General features: G+C 43.9%; 1 long non-coding RNA gene across 1 annotated transcript in view; it reads left to right on the top strand.

Annotated features, from left to right (window-relative positions):
- The window catches only part of LOC146796232 (uncharacterized), a 204,073-nt gene that overhangs the window by 126,147 nt on the left and 60,651 nt on the right, over nucleotides 1-17,275 (top strand). Inside the window, exon 2 of the long non-coding RNA XR_014969586.1 lies at nucleotides 13,799-13,904. This is a non-coding gene — a long non-coding RNA (uncharacterized LOC146796232). The remainder of the gene's footprint in view (nucleotides 1-13,798; nucleotides 13,905-17,275) is intronic.

Here is a 17,275-nt window from a genome sequence, read left to right as displayed (position 1 = left end):
CTGGAATGAACGATAGTCATCAACACCCAAAGCATGATTTTTTTGCAAACAATATTTGAAGCACAATATTTGTATAAGAAAATGTTTCACCATATGTTATTCTGACGTGCAATCATGCTGAGTTCTGCAGTAGTTAAATTTTTGTAAGCATTTAATTTCTCACTAATTAGTTTAGCATCTATACTGGCCCTTAATACAATGCCATAAGCCTTTTTAATACAAGGTGCATTTTATGCAGATTCTTCAAGTGTTAATTTGAAGATTGAGCGATTACATTCACCTGGAAATCTATGGATATGGTACCCTCAAAACACTCAGAAGACACCAAAGGCTGCCAATAATTGCTACCAAAAAGGAGACATTCCATTTTAGAGGGTATGTCATGTCATGATCTTTGGGGGCAGTCTCAGTAACTATCCCAGGATTACTTTCTAGGTTGCATGATGGAGGAAACAGCAACATTCTAGAAGCTGACATCCAATTCCATCAGAAGTTGATGCAAAGGTGCTAATGATATCTTAAAAAAGAGAGGATACGCATGATTCACCCAAAATCCACTAGAACATCTTCTGCTTGTTCCTGACCAATAGCTACCTGCATGAGAAAGGTAGCTATTGAGAAAAGACTTCAACCAACAACAGATGAGAAATATCCACCACCTTTTGGCAAAATATGTTATTAATTGCATTAAAACCTGCAGATAGATCCAGCAACAGAAGTGAATGGTCGCCGGAGTCTACAATGTTCAGGACAGTGGACTCCTACATCGATGAGAGCTGTATCTGTTTTCTATTCGGACAAAACTAGATGGAGCTAACCCAAGAAACCCAACTGCTTTCACAAGTTCCTGAAATTGTGGTAGAGCAGCTTTCTACATCAGTTTCAGAAGTCATAGGACATTTGAAATTGAAAAGTTTTTTGCGTTAGTGGCATGAGAACTGTGTTTCATAAGGAGCAGTCTCACCTCGGCTTGCTCAAGAGTACATGGAATAATATTTTTCCAAAAGGGGTGTTGATAATTTCTCTGCTATAATGAACCAGCTAGGTATGTCTTGCTTGAACAAGTTTCGCTGGGCAGAGACCTCCCTGATAAAAAGAGGGATTGATAGTCTTCAGAATGATGATCGTCTCAGATGGTCTCATCAAGGGTGAACTCACAAAAGATGAAAGGGGCAATGGCAAGATCCTTTGACATAGAACAAGCTTTCAGACACTCTTTTGCATCCAAATGATAACAAACAGAACAATTTTGTCTTTTAAAAGTCTCTGTTCCCACATACAACAGTTTCAGATCTAACAGGAGAAAAGAAACAGTGGTAATGAAATGAATGAGGTACAGATCTAGAGAATGTCAGCAAGGATGAAATTTGAAGAAGTGAGGGCAGAGCAAGCTGAGGCTGGGCACCATGTGCTGTGTGGCCATGGAGCAGAAACATTGTCCCTGCAAAGCAGTCTAGCCCTCATGGGGCCGTATTACACATTATCATTGTTTGAGCCCGGCGCACCTTCCAAAAGGTGCGCTGGGCGCAATACAATGATAATGCTCCCTATTATGGTGAATGCTATGCCCCCAGGGCTGCTGTGAACTCGTACCGCCCTGGGACAGTGCATTCATGTGAAAACATGGAGCAGCTGCTCCGTGTTTTCACTGTACAGGCGGCACCCACCTGCACTTTCAACGGGGATTAGAGATCCCCTTGCAGGCGGGTGCAGTGAGTGACTTCATTTGCCTGCAAGGGGTTGTCTGGGGGTTCCATGGGACCCTCTTTACCCCTGCAGAGGGCTACTCTCAGAGCGTGCACTAACAGTGCGGCACCTTTTAAATGGCGCACTGTCAGTGCGCGTCCTGTGGGCTTCTTTGACTCTGTGCTCCTGTCTGTAATATGGAGCAGGTGCAGAGTCAAATGAATTCCCTCATTTGCATGGGGCAAGCCCCTATACAAATGAGGAAACACCCTCTGAAGGAAGCTGGCACATTAAGTGCACCATTGCTATTATATTATAGAAGGGAACGCAAAAGCATCTGCGCCCCCTTCTATAATACCTAAATGCCCCGGGGCGTGCAAAGCGTGCGCAATCGCCTGTTGCGCCCCCCAGGGCACCTTCTGTGATACGGCCCATGGTTTATCAGCCGGGATGATAAAGATGCCATTGGTAAGTCACTAAATTCTGCATGCACTTCAGTGCTGAAGGATCACTCGCAAATTGTTTTTTATTTATAGGCGTCCATAGAGAAGGAAAGTCTAAGAACGCTGCTATGGGGTTAGTCGGTTATTTCTTTGGTATAATGAGGTTTGTTCCTTTGATTGTTCCCCTCAACTTGGTTGCTGCGGCATCTCGCAAATCCCGTTGACAATTTACTGGAGGCCCACATCATAGAAGTACCAAGAAGTTGAGATATCAGCAACCAGGAGAGAAAAGTGTAAGGGGAAAGAAAAAAATCAACCTTCGCCAAACTCCCTTTGGATCCCTTGTTTAAAGGTCCCTCATTGGATTGTAATGTAGAGCCCAGAACATTTGGCAAGAGGAAGATATCAGAAATGTATATTATGCAAAATATGTAATGAAGGAGTTTCTGGGAATGACAGTGAAAAAAATCCATGATCAGCGCCTCTTGTGAGTGGGAATTTTGGAACAACTCTGACCACTAACTGGGTTAACATTGATACTCCCAATTTAAGCTATAAGGAAAAAACATTCTTCACTAGTGCCTTTCCAACAAGGCGATGAACAATTGGCCTTAAGAGTCCATAAAAAGGAAAGTGACACAAATTACATGTCAAAGTCAAATGTTTGCTTTATTCGGTTAAAATTTAAAACCATCAAAGCACGGTACAATAATTCATGGTATGGGCAGGTACAGAAAGAAAATCACAAAAACTATAATACAAAACATTGGCGCAAGGCACAATAAAAGTATGTCCAATAAATACATCTAATTAATTACAATTCTCTAAAAACATTTCTATATCACATTCCAAATATCATGATTGAAAAAACGGTTCTCAGAGGGCCTAGGGATCATTAATAATGGGAATTAAACCCTGTTTCTGCACCTAATAGCACCTGTAATGAAACTTGCTACCCCAAAACATACTACCGGGGAGTCAAGCATTTGCAAATATACCAATGCAGGCCTCACTTGTACAAAATTTAGTTTCTTCAGGATAGGCACAATGTACTTTTTGCGGGGTAAAGAGTCAAATTCACAAAAGAAAACCATGTGCAACAGATTTTGTTCGGAAGTATTATCACAGGGGCAAGGCCCCAAGGATCCTTCTTTGAAAAAACCCTTAGGGTAAGCCAAAAGCCAGGGAAGCATGCCATGTTTAAACCTTATTAATAAAAACAGATGAAAAGGTTTGTTTATGAAGGTCAGGTAAGATTGAATCCCTCTGCCTGTACTTAGCATGACAAACCTCCTGACTGTCGGCTTTCCCAATTCTTCTTCTTCCCTTAGTGACATGGCTTTACTCAAGAATTGACTCTTCAAAGTTTTTATTTTCATTTTACTCAAAGCACATGGCCTATCAAACAATTCAGGGCACCCAAATGACTTCAGATTATTTCTAACGTAACTAAACCAAGGGATAGACATAGCCCCATCTAGGGACAGGCAATCTTGTATGATAATTTGTCCTAAATTTGGAGGTTGCTGAGCCCACACTCTGAGCCAGCCAAGTAATGGTGCGACAGAAATCTCATCAGTAAGATAACCCATCCCGAGGTCTTCGTGAATATTGAAAATTGGAGTGGAAGGAGGAAGGGATAGCAGTTTACGGAAAAAACTATTTTCCACTATTTAAATTTCTGCTGAGGTCTTATAACCCCATACCTCACTACTATATAGAGCCATAGGTATGCACTTTGCTCTGTAAATTTTCAATAATGCTGGTAGTGGTCTACACCCCAAACGCTTTGCAAAACCCAACAGCGCCCCTGTGGCTCTAGCAAAAATGTTCTTTTTATGGGAGCGTTGCATAACCCAGGAACTTTTATCATCAAATAGAATCCCCAAATATGGGAAAGTCTGTACTTTTGTAAGTTCCTGGCCATTACAATAGAATTTAACCCTTTTGGCTCTTCCAGCACCTATTGTCATGGAATGTGATTTTTTAAAATTAATTAATAAGTCTAAAGAGACCATAAAATCATTAAATCCATTTCAAAGCGCTTGCAAACCTCTTGCGGTTCTCGCCAGTAAAACAGTGTCGTCAGCATATAGTAACGCAGGAATCAATTTTGAGCCGGCTCTAGGAATATCTATATTAGTTGAAGTTAAAACCTCACTCAAATTGTTGATGTAAAGCGAGAAAAGCAGGGGTGCAAGAATGCACCCCTGTCTAACCCCTCGCTTCACCTTCCAAGCGTTTTGATAGACTCCCATCTTCACTATAGCGGACGACAGCGGTAGTGTCCTCATGCATGTCATGAAGAGAATATTTTAATAATAGCCATGGCAAAGCAGAATATTCTTAGAGAGAAGGCAAGCCCGGACAGGCCGTTTATTCCACTGGGCATTTCCTGGAGGGGCTGGAGCCCCAGGTGTCTGCTTTTTAGGTCAGGTGTGGCTGCTTCTGGTGCTTCTGCCACTTCCTCCAACGTCCTCAGGTTAACTGCAGAAGGTACGAGGAGTTTTCAAGAGAGAGAAGGAAAGAAAGAAAGGTGGAAAGGTAGACAGAAAGCCATCAGAGAAGGAGAATAGAGAGTGAATGGAAGGATGGACATAGAGAGATTGTGTGAGGAGATGTAGGAAGAGAGACTGGTTTGAGCATTTTGCCAGGGCTACCTTGGTTCTCCAGTGCAGCCCTGAGAGGAGGCCTCATTGGAAATCCAAGACATTTTCAGGAACATCTCTAAAATGAGAAAAAAAAGAATCCAGCATATGCTTGATAACTGTGGGTATAAAATCTGGCTGGATTTGTAATATAGCATGGTTTTCAAGGACTGGGTGCAATGAAGCTCTCTCTTGTTTCCTATGTAATTGCTTGAAAAAAGGGGGACTCCTCCCACTAGCCCCACTGCCACCCTGCAATTGACATATGTTGTATGGGTGCTCCTTATGAGGGTACCATTGCAAGGAAAAATATCACAAGGATTTAAAAACATCTGCTGAAATATGAATAGTTCTTGATAGAAGATAAAAAGCTTAAAGAGACTTTGGAAGCAGGACACCAAACTACCCAGAGACAGAGCTGAGGAGGAGTCCAGTATAATTTCTGTAGATGAAAGCAGCTGAGGAGAAAGGAGCAAAAATCAGTGACAACAAGGATCTACCTTGGGGGGGGTGAATGCAATAAAAATAGGGGAATTAAAAGCATTGCAACACATGCTTCTCAGATCCATGATATATCCACATATGAGTGAAACAAGAAAAAACATCATAAGAAAATGGCTCAACACCATTTTGTCACACAATGTTATTCAATAATGCGGCACTGTGTGCATTTTGAACTGCAAATGTCTTAGTGCAAGTGTTTAAATGCCTGTAATCCAAAACTAAACAATATGAATTGTCAGGTTTTGATACGGGAAACAAAGGGTTATTCATTTGAGAGGTGCATGTTTCAATCACCCCTTGGTATTCAAGTTGATCTAAGATCTCCTGACCTGTTTTTTAGCTTCTTGCTTTATTGGATATTGCCTTTGTGCAGTCTGGGTATTCTTTAATGGAATAAAGTGGTGGGTTGAATCCTCATCCCATCCAACGTGGTTTTTGTATAATGCCTGAGCTAGGGCTACCGCCCCCTCCCGTGCATATGTATATTTGATATATTTTGGAACAGGGTTGGAAACTGCTGGTAGTATTACCATTTCTCACCTAGGACTATCTATGACGAATGCTGACGGCCAATCTTGTTCAGCTAACAAGATGTCACAGCCACAAATCAGGTTCTCCTAAAAGAGAACTCTAACTGCCCTGCATTTGTCCCCCTCCATCTGGTGTCTTATTTCATACAATTTATGTGGGACAGTTACCCTAGTATCAGGTGTTTCCACCATGATATAATCATTCAAGTCCGCTGTCACCAGAAATTTGATCAGGTTCTGGCAAGCTATTGTTACTTCTGCCGCACTGTCTAGCATCGTCAGAGCCCATTCCCCGTTCAGCAGTCGAGTACTCAGAATTCTGGGTATGTCTGATCCTTAGACCTGCAACCTTCTTCTTTTTGAACTTTAGCTTTTGTTTTGGTTTATCTTCTTTTTTGGAAGTATATTCTTGAACGTGCTGCTTGTCTCTGGACTTTGTACGAGTTTTTTGTTGAACCCTGAAAGGAACAAGAGGAACCTGTATCAGTATCCTGATAACTGTCAGGTTTCCTAATATTGTCCCTATTTCTAAGGTTATACCTCCTTTCAGAGCGTTCCTGTGGAGGAGATCTGCCTCTAGATTGAGATCTGTTTTCTTTAACTTTTTGGTTTTTGCTCTTGTTCCACTTCTTTTTTGACGAAGCAGGTGTCTGCTTGATGGTCTCCTTTTCGGGACTACCCATCAGTTGTGGTTTTAATGCTTTTCCACCCAAAATGTCCCGCCTAATTCTGAATATTCAATTTCAATTATTTTAGGTAGTTCATGCTCCTGTTGTAAAGGACTTAACTCCCTTAGATGTTGGCGGATAGCCACCGATGCTGCCTCCCCTTTGCTGATACCTGGGCATAATTACCTAGTAATTTTGTCCCTAAGTTCAGAGCAGGTTCTGTCCCATACTCATTTTGTATTTGTCTCAATACATCTGGTACCACTGCTAATGATGGGATACCATGAGTTCTGTTATATATGGCAGCACAAACTGTACCCCAAGAGGTACATAATTCCACCTACTCCAAGGAACTCTTTAGTGTCATCCAGGAATTCACCAACCCACGCAGCGAAGACACAGACATCACCCCATCCCAAGACCTTTGCATTAAGCTTGGAACCTACTTCAACCTCAAGATCAAAAACCTCTACGACAACTTTGTCGACCACACTGCCAGCTCCCCATCGCCAACTGGACACCGGCCACGGCCGAAGACACTGCCTCAACCATGAAAGGCATGCACTCTGGGGCCCCCACCGACTCCTGCCCTTGTCACATCTACCACAGAGCTGCGGCCACCATCGCACCCGAACTACAAAACACCATCTACACCACCTTCAAAACAGGCACCTTCCCAGATCCCTGGAAGCGCACAGAATTCAGGCCCCTGATAAAGTAGGCCTCAGCTGACCCCACCGACCTCAAGAACTACCGGCCCATCTCATTCCTCTCCTATGCAGCCAAAGTTGCACAGAAAACAGTCAACAGGGAACTGACGCGATTCATTGAAGACAATGCCATTCTCGACCCATCCCAATCTGGATTCCGAAGCAACAATAGCACTGAGACCGCCCTACTCGCCAACACAGATTACATCTGCACCCTCCAGGACCAAGGCCACTCTGCAGCCCAAATCCTACTCGACCTATCAGCGGCCTTCGACACCGTCCCCCGCCACACACTAGTCACCAGACTACATGCCGCCGGCAGACAAGGAACAGCCCTGGCCTGGAACCATTCATTCCTCACCGGAAGAAGCCAAAGGATCAGACTGCCACCCTACCCCTCTGATCCCACGAAAATCACCTGCGGAGTCCAACAGGGGTCATCACTGAGCCCTACCCTCCTCAACATCTACATGGCCCCCCTCGCAGCCATCTTCCAACAACACTGCCTGAACATCGTCTCCTATGCGAACGACACCCAGCCCATCCTTCCCCCTCACCAAAGACCCCACCACAGCCAAACTCAACTTCCAGAAAGGAATGCAAGACGTCGCAGTCTGGATGACCAACAGCTGCCTGAAGCTCAACGCTGAGAAGACAGAAGTCTTCATCCTTGGAACCACCCTTTCAGCATGGGACAACACCTGGTGGCTGACCACCCTCGGAAGCCCACCTACCCCCTCAGACCATGCCAAAAACCTCGGCATCGTGCTCGAATCATCACTCACCATAAACCGACAGGTCAACGTCGTCACCTCCAGCTGCTTCAACACCCTCCGCATCCTCCGCAAGACTTTCAAATGGATCCCCCCTGAGTCAAGGAAGACAGTCACCCACGCACTCATCACCAGCAGACTGGACTTTGTAAACGCACTATACGCCTGCATTAAGAAGTCCCTACTCCGCAAACTCCAGACAATACAGAACACCTCCGCTAGACTCGTCCTCGGCATTCCCCGGCACAAACACATCAGCCAACACCTACGAAGACACCACTGGCTCCCCGTGGAGAAAAGAGTCACCTTCAAGATCCTCACTCATGCCTACAAATGCCTACACAACAACAGACCCAAATACCTCAATGACAGAATCAACTTCCGCGTACCCAAAAGAAGCCTCTGATTGTCCAACCTCGCACTGGCTGAAACCCCGCACACCCACAGGCAGGCAGAAGATCCTTCTCTCACATTGCACCCAAGACCTAGGACCGAGCTACTGGCAGACATCAGACGTGCCCCCTCCCTGAACACCTTCAGGAAGACCCTCAAGACCTGGCTCCTCAACTAGACAGATCTGCCGCCCCGCCAACTTCCTCAGCGCCTTGAGACCCTCACTGGTGAGTAGCGCCCCTACAATTCCCCTGATTGATTGATTGATTGATTGATTGATTGATTATCTTTGGTGTTATCCCCATGGGCAAGCAGATTGTCAGCATTCTGTGTTTTTCATATGGGCTAATATTTGGAAATACTGCTTCTAGCTGGGTTATTTTCTGAGCTACCCAGAATGGTATATGTTCACGTTTTGCGGGCATTCTACCCATTATTGCGTGTAACGTTTGTGGTGTTATTTTAGTTGCTGTACTTTGATTTGGAGTTGTATTTGTTGTAACCTTTGCCGGCTGGTCTGTAGGTGTCCTCATGACAAACTGGGTTATGTTTCTGTACATGTTTATTAATTCTTTGTGAAGTATAAGCAAGTCTCCTTCTGGCATTGTTTCAATGTCAGGATGTGGTGTATAGGCCACTAATAATGGCCAGGTCGCTCCTTCTCTTCTGAGTGGACCGAGACTTACTCTATTTCTTGTATGGGGGAGGGCACCTTTAAACCAGAATAAGTGTTCCTGGTACGTGAGCGGAACTTCAATGTCCTCATATGGACAATATTCCGCTGGTGGTTCGTTTTCTGTGTAGAAATGAAATGTTTTTGTTCTTGCATTTGCTGCTGGGAATGGACCCCTGAGCACTTACGAACTTCAAAGACATTTAGGGGTATAACTATGAGAGCTGAGGCCCCTGAACGTTGGAAGGAAACAGGAATGGATTGAGACTGAAAAGGCTTGGACCCGTTTCTGTGGTCAAGAGGAACCTCTGCTAAAGTAGAAGTAACTGAAGAGACTGCTGGGCAAAGACCAATCGCTGCTTCGTGATCTGGGGCTGGTCTGCGGTTTGCTGCTCTAACCAAGGAAGAGGCTTTTGGGACAGTGCTTGAAGGCGATGGGTCCCCCTGCTTGACAAAGACTGTGCTTTGTGCTGTGTCTTGTAACCCCAAGGGCCGGGGGTGAGCTGGCTCCCTGTTTGGAAACACAGGAACATGAAAGAGTCAGGAGAAGTTACAAGCAACGCGGTGGGCGTGTGTTGTGGCAGCTTGAGACCCTCGAAATGTGTGCCTTGTGATCTTGGACACACGGAGGAGAAGTGAGACTCAGACGTGCGTGGTGCGTGTCGTGGTGCACAGGAGGCATTAGAAAGAACACCTGGTCAACGTGTGCACCAAAGCTGAAGTGAGTCTAGGACACGCTTGGTGCGTGTCGTGGTGCACCGCAGGCGTTAGTGAAGAGCACCTGGTCAGTGTGTGCACTGAAGCTGGAGTGAGACTCGGATTCGCAGGGTGCATGTCGTAGTGCACCGCAGGCGCTGGGGAGGAGCGTCTGGTCGGCGTGTGCATCGAAGCTGGAGTGAGTCTCGGACACGCAGGGTGCGTGTTGTGGTGCACAGGAGACGTTGGTGAGGAGCACCTGACCAACATGTGCATCGGAAGTGGAGTGAGCCTTGGACGTGCAGGGTGCATGTCGGGGTGCATCGAAGGCGTTGGTGAAGAGCGCCTGGTGATCGAGTGCATCGGAGGAGAAGTGAGGCTCGGACACGGTGAGCGTGTCGAGGAGCAGCCGAAGGCGTTGATGAAGAGCGCCTGGATATCGGGGCACCGGAGTTGGAGTAAGTCTCAGTGAAGCAGCGTGCATGCTTTGGTGCAACCTGGGACTGTGGAGGTGATCAGTGGATCATCGTGTGCACCAGAAGAAACGGAGTCTCTGCAGCGCGGTGAGCGTGTCTTGGTGCCAACTGAGACCGCAAGGAGGAGTGCCTGGTGAGCGTGCACTCGGAGTCAACGTGAAGTCCCATCAGCGTTTTGTGTGTGGCTTTGTGCCAGAGGAGACCCGGAGGGTGCGGTGGTGAACGTGCAGCCGGAGTAAAAGTGATCTCAGGGGCGTGGGGTACGTGTGTCCTGCGGCCGCTTGAGACCTTCCTAAGAGTCGCAGCCCGGACCGGCAGCCCCGGAATTGCTGAGCTGCCAGGCCGAGCTGCTAAGGCCCAGAGAGAGATTTCCGCACGGCAGGCCTAGTTCAAGGAAGGAGGAGAGGAGAGTGGGGTCACACCCCCAGGTAACGTGGATTACTACCTGGGCAGGGTGCAGGCTGGGAGGGACACTCTCTTGGCCTCTTAGTCCTTCTGATGACGTGAGCCTTTTGCTTTGGCTCAGAGTGAGGCACGTACTGACGAAAGGCGTGGCAGTACAGGGGCCAGAGAAATAATCTGTACTCTGTGTCATCATTAAACCGTGCAGGGGGCAACTGTTATTGAAGAGGCTGATTGTCGCATAACACATTGCTGCTAACGAACTGCTGGACTGTCTTAGGATGCCTGACATTATTATTGCCTAACGAAGTACACAAATGTAGCGCTACGCATTGCATTAATTCTCCCTTGCCAAGTACTTGGTTATAGCGGCCCGAATTGCATTATTGCTTCAGAAACATGTGGGTTGGAATCATCACCACATGTCAAGAATAGGAACTAAAGACAGTTGAGCCTTGAAAAAGTCGCAGGTGTATACAGAACAGAAGCGACGAAACACGTGTTGGCTTTCTCTTTCAATCTGGCTCGTGATTCAGAAGAAACAATAAAAAAGGAAAATAGAAGACACAAGATGCTACTGTGACTTGTGTTTATATGTGCGTTGACTTACTACTGCTACTGCTGTCTTTTGTATAAATCACTTTAACGTGTGCTAGGGAATCAAAGCTCTAGAGTTGCAGCTAAGGCCGCAGAATTTAGGGAGGTAGGTGGTTCTCCCCAGCCTTTAGCACCGTACCTTTATAGGAAGATCACCGGATATTTAGTGGATATACCCATTGGGGCACCCTTCCCTATACACAATACCACCGACTCTTCAGTCATCATTTCTTCGGTGCAAAGTACATGATTATCGTTACACATTGCATTATTTTTTGATTGCTAAGAACATGATTGTAGCGGCCCGCATTGCATTGTTTCTTCATTGCAACGTATAGGATTGGGTTGTGATGCATTTCATAATTCCTTCATTGCGCAGTACATAAAGGCAGTGGTACGCATTGCATTATTTCTCCCATTGCAGGTACCGGGGTGTATCGTTACGCATCATATTATATCTCTTTTGCCCAGCACAGGATTATATCATTACGCAGTGCACTATTGTTTGTCTATTGCTACCTGTGTGATTCTAGCATTGCGACCAGCATAGCATGTTGAAAGTGGTGGTTGGGATTTGAACATACCAACCAGCCGGAACGAATATTGCCCTTTATTCTATGTTGGCTTATGTATCGTGTGGTCTAATAGTATCACTATTTGTATAAAGTTTATGCTCGTTTTTATCAAACTCATGTGGAGTCCATTTGTGGTTGTCACAAGGGGGTTGCTGTGGGCGTGGTTGCACATACTGAACACTCGTGCCTTGGAGATAGGCCTGGCCACTTGTGCCAAGCTACTAAGGGGGTGAGCAGGGCTATCTCAAACGGTGTCCTTACTTGGCCTAACGTTGAGTGAGGAGCCCCGGGCCGCACATTTAGTGACAGTAGTGCGGGACTGGGACTCCGACCTCTAACAGATGGTATAGCTCTACCATTTTTCAATAATCATTAATACATACGAGTATATAAAACACATGATAAAAAGATGCGTACTCCTACGATGCTTCCCTAACTAGATGTACCTACATGTACCTAGCATGTGTATAGGTTTTAAGCCAAGAATCCATCTAGAATTTGGTCTATCCCATTAACTGAAGTTAGAGACTGTGGGACCCCGTCTTGGTCTTGAGTTGGACACCCCGCAACCGATGTTAGACCAGGGCAAGCTGGAGTGTCTGCATGCAGGAACCTCAGCGTCTCTAGTCAGTGTGTCGGCCGGGAAGTCTCGGTCTCCTCCTCCTATCTTAGCAAGATGTGATATATATATACTCATAGGTCTCCCCGGGGGTCCTACCTCGCTGTATTACTATGTTGGCCTAAGGATGACATCGAGCACAAACTTTATACATAGATATTATACAGGAGAAGGTAGTTCTGCCGTGCTTCTGAGAATCCTCATGTGTAATGTATGACATTTCGAACTAGGGAAAACCCACGTTCTGAATGCAGTGTTGTATCGAGGTAAAAGGTCAGTCCCTGTAAACAGTTACACGTGTAATGTAGGGACGAATATAGGTGAAGGGTAATGAAGTTACCGGGGCCTATATTATGGTACATATATGGAATATAACAATAGCTCTGACAACTAAGGCTGTGAAGATGACCATCTTGGTTAGAAATTAATATATCCATAACCACACCCACATCACAGGAAAGTGGCTTTGTCCTGGAATGGTAGGTGCAAGAAGGGAAATCAAATGCATTAATCCTGGATCGTTTACAGAACAGCCTGGTGGCTGCAGACGATCTTCATGGTTTCTGCGGCCGTGAGCACTCACTCCTTCTTGCACAGCAAGTGTGCCACCGTCCCATCTGCTTGTGCAGGACCAGATAACTATGCCACCATCTCAATTGACTCAAGTTTGTTCTCCGGTCAGTTCAGAATGTGGATGTAACAATAGTTTAAAAAAATTTACATCTTTCATGGTTGCAACAGAAGTTACACTTTTACTTGGGAAATGCACACCATTACTCCGCAAGTCGGAAACACGACTTGCGGAAGGGGGGGCGCTGGATGTTGGAATAGTATAATTTACTATTCCAACTCCAGTGTGTGCGGACACTAGGGAAGGATTTTAAATCCAACACCTCCCCCCCCCCTCCGCAAGTCGATCTTCCGGCTTGCAGGGTAATGGTATGCGGAATCACAACGCGGTCGTTGTAACGACCGCGTTGTGATTCCAACGGGGAAAAAGATTCGGGGTAAAGGTTGTTTACCTAATTACTCAGATGTCATAATGGCAGCTTTCATAACTATGCAAACAAGTAAAGTGGACATGCGCAAATGTAAAAAAATGTATCAGCTCTCGAGTTGAAAAATCTGTGATGGCAAGAAAATACTATCTAAAGCAAGTGATATAATCTATTTCTGAATAGCAAGTGATGTGATGTTATACCGAATTGCAGCACAATTAAATTGAAACAGTTATTTTTAATGGAGACATTGATAGGTGAATCTCCTTTAGGCATTTGAACTGCGTTGGTTGTCTTCTTCGGATTTACTATTATTCTAAAAGAATGCAACATGAACTAAACGCTATGGACAACTGGGTGGTATTTCCCATTCACATCTTAGATATCACTTCATCTTTTCTTTGTAGGTTTCCTGCATTCTGGCGTTCATCCGCTGGTCCATTTCGCACAGGCAGGGCCTGAACAAACAATGGTGATATGTCAGAAAATCAGGAAACAGCAGAAATACAAAGGGTATGAAACCACTATAAAGTAAAGCTTAAGAATAAGATACCTGAAGTAAGACATTTTTACCGCTTATATCAAGATAATCGCTACCTGATTAAATATGATGTGTTATATAAATAAATAGATGTATGCTTCCAAGGAACATTTTGGGACTTTTTTCAAGAAGCATTGAATGCACATCTATGTTTTAATTCTTTACCCTTTGCCTACATTGACAAAAAAATCGAGCTACAGGCAATGTTTGCTCCTCTATTAGCATATATATCCTCTATAAGCATGTCTATCAAATTTCATGATGATTCAGCATTTAGGATAATACCGAACACACTCGGAAAATAGTGATTTCCTTTGTCTACATAACCTTTTTTTGCGCCAACTTACAGAAAACAATCAGACAAATCAACAGCAAGCCTTCATCAGTTTGTAGTTTAGCATGATGTTGCTTCTGATGGTCTAGTCTTTGACTAGTGTAGTGACCGTTACCATAAATCACCATATTTTGCTGTTTTTCGCGTACCATGTATGACATTTTACTTTTGATGTAATTGCACCTAACCTTTTTGCTTTTTATGGACCTGCATTAATGGTACTTTTTACCTCTGGGCAATAAGGAACTGCCAAACAGCTTATCAGCACATGTTGTTTTCCCTAAGCTCGGATAACAGGTTGGATGGTATAAAAGCTATATACTTTGGCCCAGATTTACTAACATTTTGCGTTGTGGTTGTGCCACTTTTTTCCACGAAGCAAAATGCTATTCGAGATTTACTAAGTCATGCAAGGGCCAATTTGTGTCGCCGTCAGCGGCTTTGCATTGGGCAGGCGTTACATGGGTGAAGCATGACTGTTCCCATGCATCCACTCACGTATTGTGATACAAACCCAGATTTACTAAAGGCACTAAACCTGGGTTTGTGACAAAATGGTTCCCCTACCCCAGAGAGGCGTAACCTTACTTCCTTTTTCCATGTATACTACATTCTACAGCACACAGGTAAATGTGCCACCAAGCATTGTTCTTGTGTAGGAAGGTTTACCTTTCTGCCCATTTGAATGTCAAATCTGCTATTAAGTAAGGCAGCTGTGGCTGTTCTTCAGTAGTCGTGCCCCTGCTGTAGTTGATAACTTGTGCAGTGCTTACAATCATGCTTCTTTTTAACTTTGGCTTAGGGAGAACTAGAAACCACACTCTCACTACTGATAGGCGTCTGGCAAAAATAAACATTGAATGTTTTATTCTATCTGTAAGAGGTATCACTTTGGAAAGGTTGACTTCTGGTGCCTCCCAACAGTTAAGCATTAAGGGGCGGCGATAATGGGCTTGATAATATGCCGCAGAGAATTCCAATAGAAGCCCATGTTGACAACAGAACATGGGCTTCTATGGGAATTCTCTGCGGCATATTATCAAGCCCATTATCGCCGCTTTAGCGGCAGTTTTCTACCGCTAAAGCGGCGATAATTTTAACGCCGTTTCTTGATAATATGCCCCTAATTACTTTCCTTCACATTTCCCTCGAGTCCTGGAAAGGCGTGAGGAGGTGTAAATAGCGGCAAACCTAGACATCTCCCAGGAAAAAAGACATAGGCAGCTTTGCTGCTTTTATTTCTCACAATTATCGAAGAAGAAAAGAATATCATTGATGAGATACCTATGCAGGTAAAAGAACTGGTACTTGGTGGCTGCCTTCTGCTTAGGAAACATCTTTAGGTGAGAAGGGTGACATTTATGCCAGGTCCGCACACGCAAAGAACGCTGTGCCTTTTCAGTTAGCAATTGTACATCATAGTGGCAAAGAGCCAATGGATCCTTCTAAGTAAGAGGGTCAAACACAAAAAGGGGTACCCCTAATCGCGTTTCCTAAATTAGGGTCTACATAATATATTTGAAAAAACATTTAGGAAACATAATAGAAAAGTGGACTCCCAAATTTACATTTAAGAATATGCAAACACCCAAATTTTTGTTTTGTTCATTCTTTTGTCATCTGTTAATATGCGTTTTGTCTAAAAAAGTGAGAATTATTTTATAAAAATTCAGAATTCTACTCTCATATGTATATCCATCATATAATTTTTCAAGACAATTGCTAATCTATGTATTCCAGACATGCTTGTGCATTCATATTTGTCTGTCTAATATCACTGGTTTCATCAAAAATCATGATTCTTCAATGTTTACATTATTGAAGATAAGACCTAATCAAAAAACAGTTAGGTCAAAAGAGTTAGATATGGCTCTATTTGATTTTTTTCTCTATACAGACAGTGTAGTTTATTCAAAACATTGTCACACTTTTTGGCATCTAAAGATACATAAGATACATAAGATGAGCAAGGGCATTCATATATGCCATGGCTAGGAATAGGATCCTACACGTGTTTTGGCATTACGCCTTCATCAGGCAGCCATGTTCGATATGAAACCTGAAAAGAAAGGTTTAAAAGTATCAGGGTACATAATGTCAGTCCTACGTACATTCATACAACTTAAAAAACTATAGTTGATTTCAGGTGATTCTATTGTCACAGGAAAAAGTTAACCCAGACTTAGAGAGGATTTAAGTAGGAATTCTATGTAGATTAGAATATTAAAAGAAAGAGCATTTGAGATTTAGAAAATGGTGTGGGAATAGTGCTCTACCTTGCATGTGATCATCATAGCACAGCAAAAGTTCCAGGGTGTGCCTACAAAGTTGGAATCTGTGATCAGGTTTGATGGGTTCAGAATGAGCGGTTACCTTGTTGAAAACAGTAACATCATTGCTCAGAAACATCTCATAGACCGCAGTATTAAGATCAAAACTCGAAGATTTATTCTTCTGAATGTACTTATCTTTGAAGGCATTGAAAATGGAAGGAAAAAGAGAATTGGCTTTAATTTCTCTTCGCATAGCGAAGATAAAGTTAGTGTACTGAAGGATGGGTGGTGAAAAAACTTACCCAAAGGATAGGGCATGCTGATATCTCTGTCTTGGAAGTGGCCTGATGTTGATTCTCTAAAAAGAGTATATATTATTGCCTATTGATTATGACAGTTCAATATTATTGTTCTAAGCCAATTTAAATTAATGGAGCTTTGATAACAACTAAATGTTTAGATTTTACATAATTTGTATCTGCCTCCAATACGATTAAAGTAAACATTTATTCATTGGCTAGCGTAACTCGATAAATGTATTTTGGCAGGTAATATAATATGCGCCTCATACGTTTTTGGAGCTAACACAGAATCTCAGTTGTTTTATGTTCTATCCCCTTTCTTTTTCCTACCTAGATAGTAAAAATGCTTTAGAGGTGCTGCTAGCTATGGCGGATATCTCTTACCCATGGTTTAAAGATGCATGGTGTGACCGGGTCGCATACGAGTTCTCCAG

This window comes from Triturus cristatus, chromosome 10 (genome assembly GCF_964204655.1).
Source record: "Triturus cristatus chromosome 10, aTriCri1.1, whole genome shotgun sequence".
NCBI classification, from domain to species: Eukaryota; Metazoa; Chordata; class Amphibia; order Caudata; family Salamandridae; genus Triturus; species Triturus cristatus.
The sequence above is the reverse complement of the archived record's forward strand: the minus strand, read 5'-3'. Positions and strand labels throughout refer to the sequence as shown.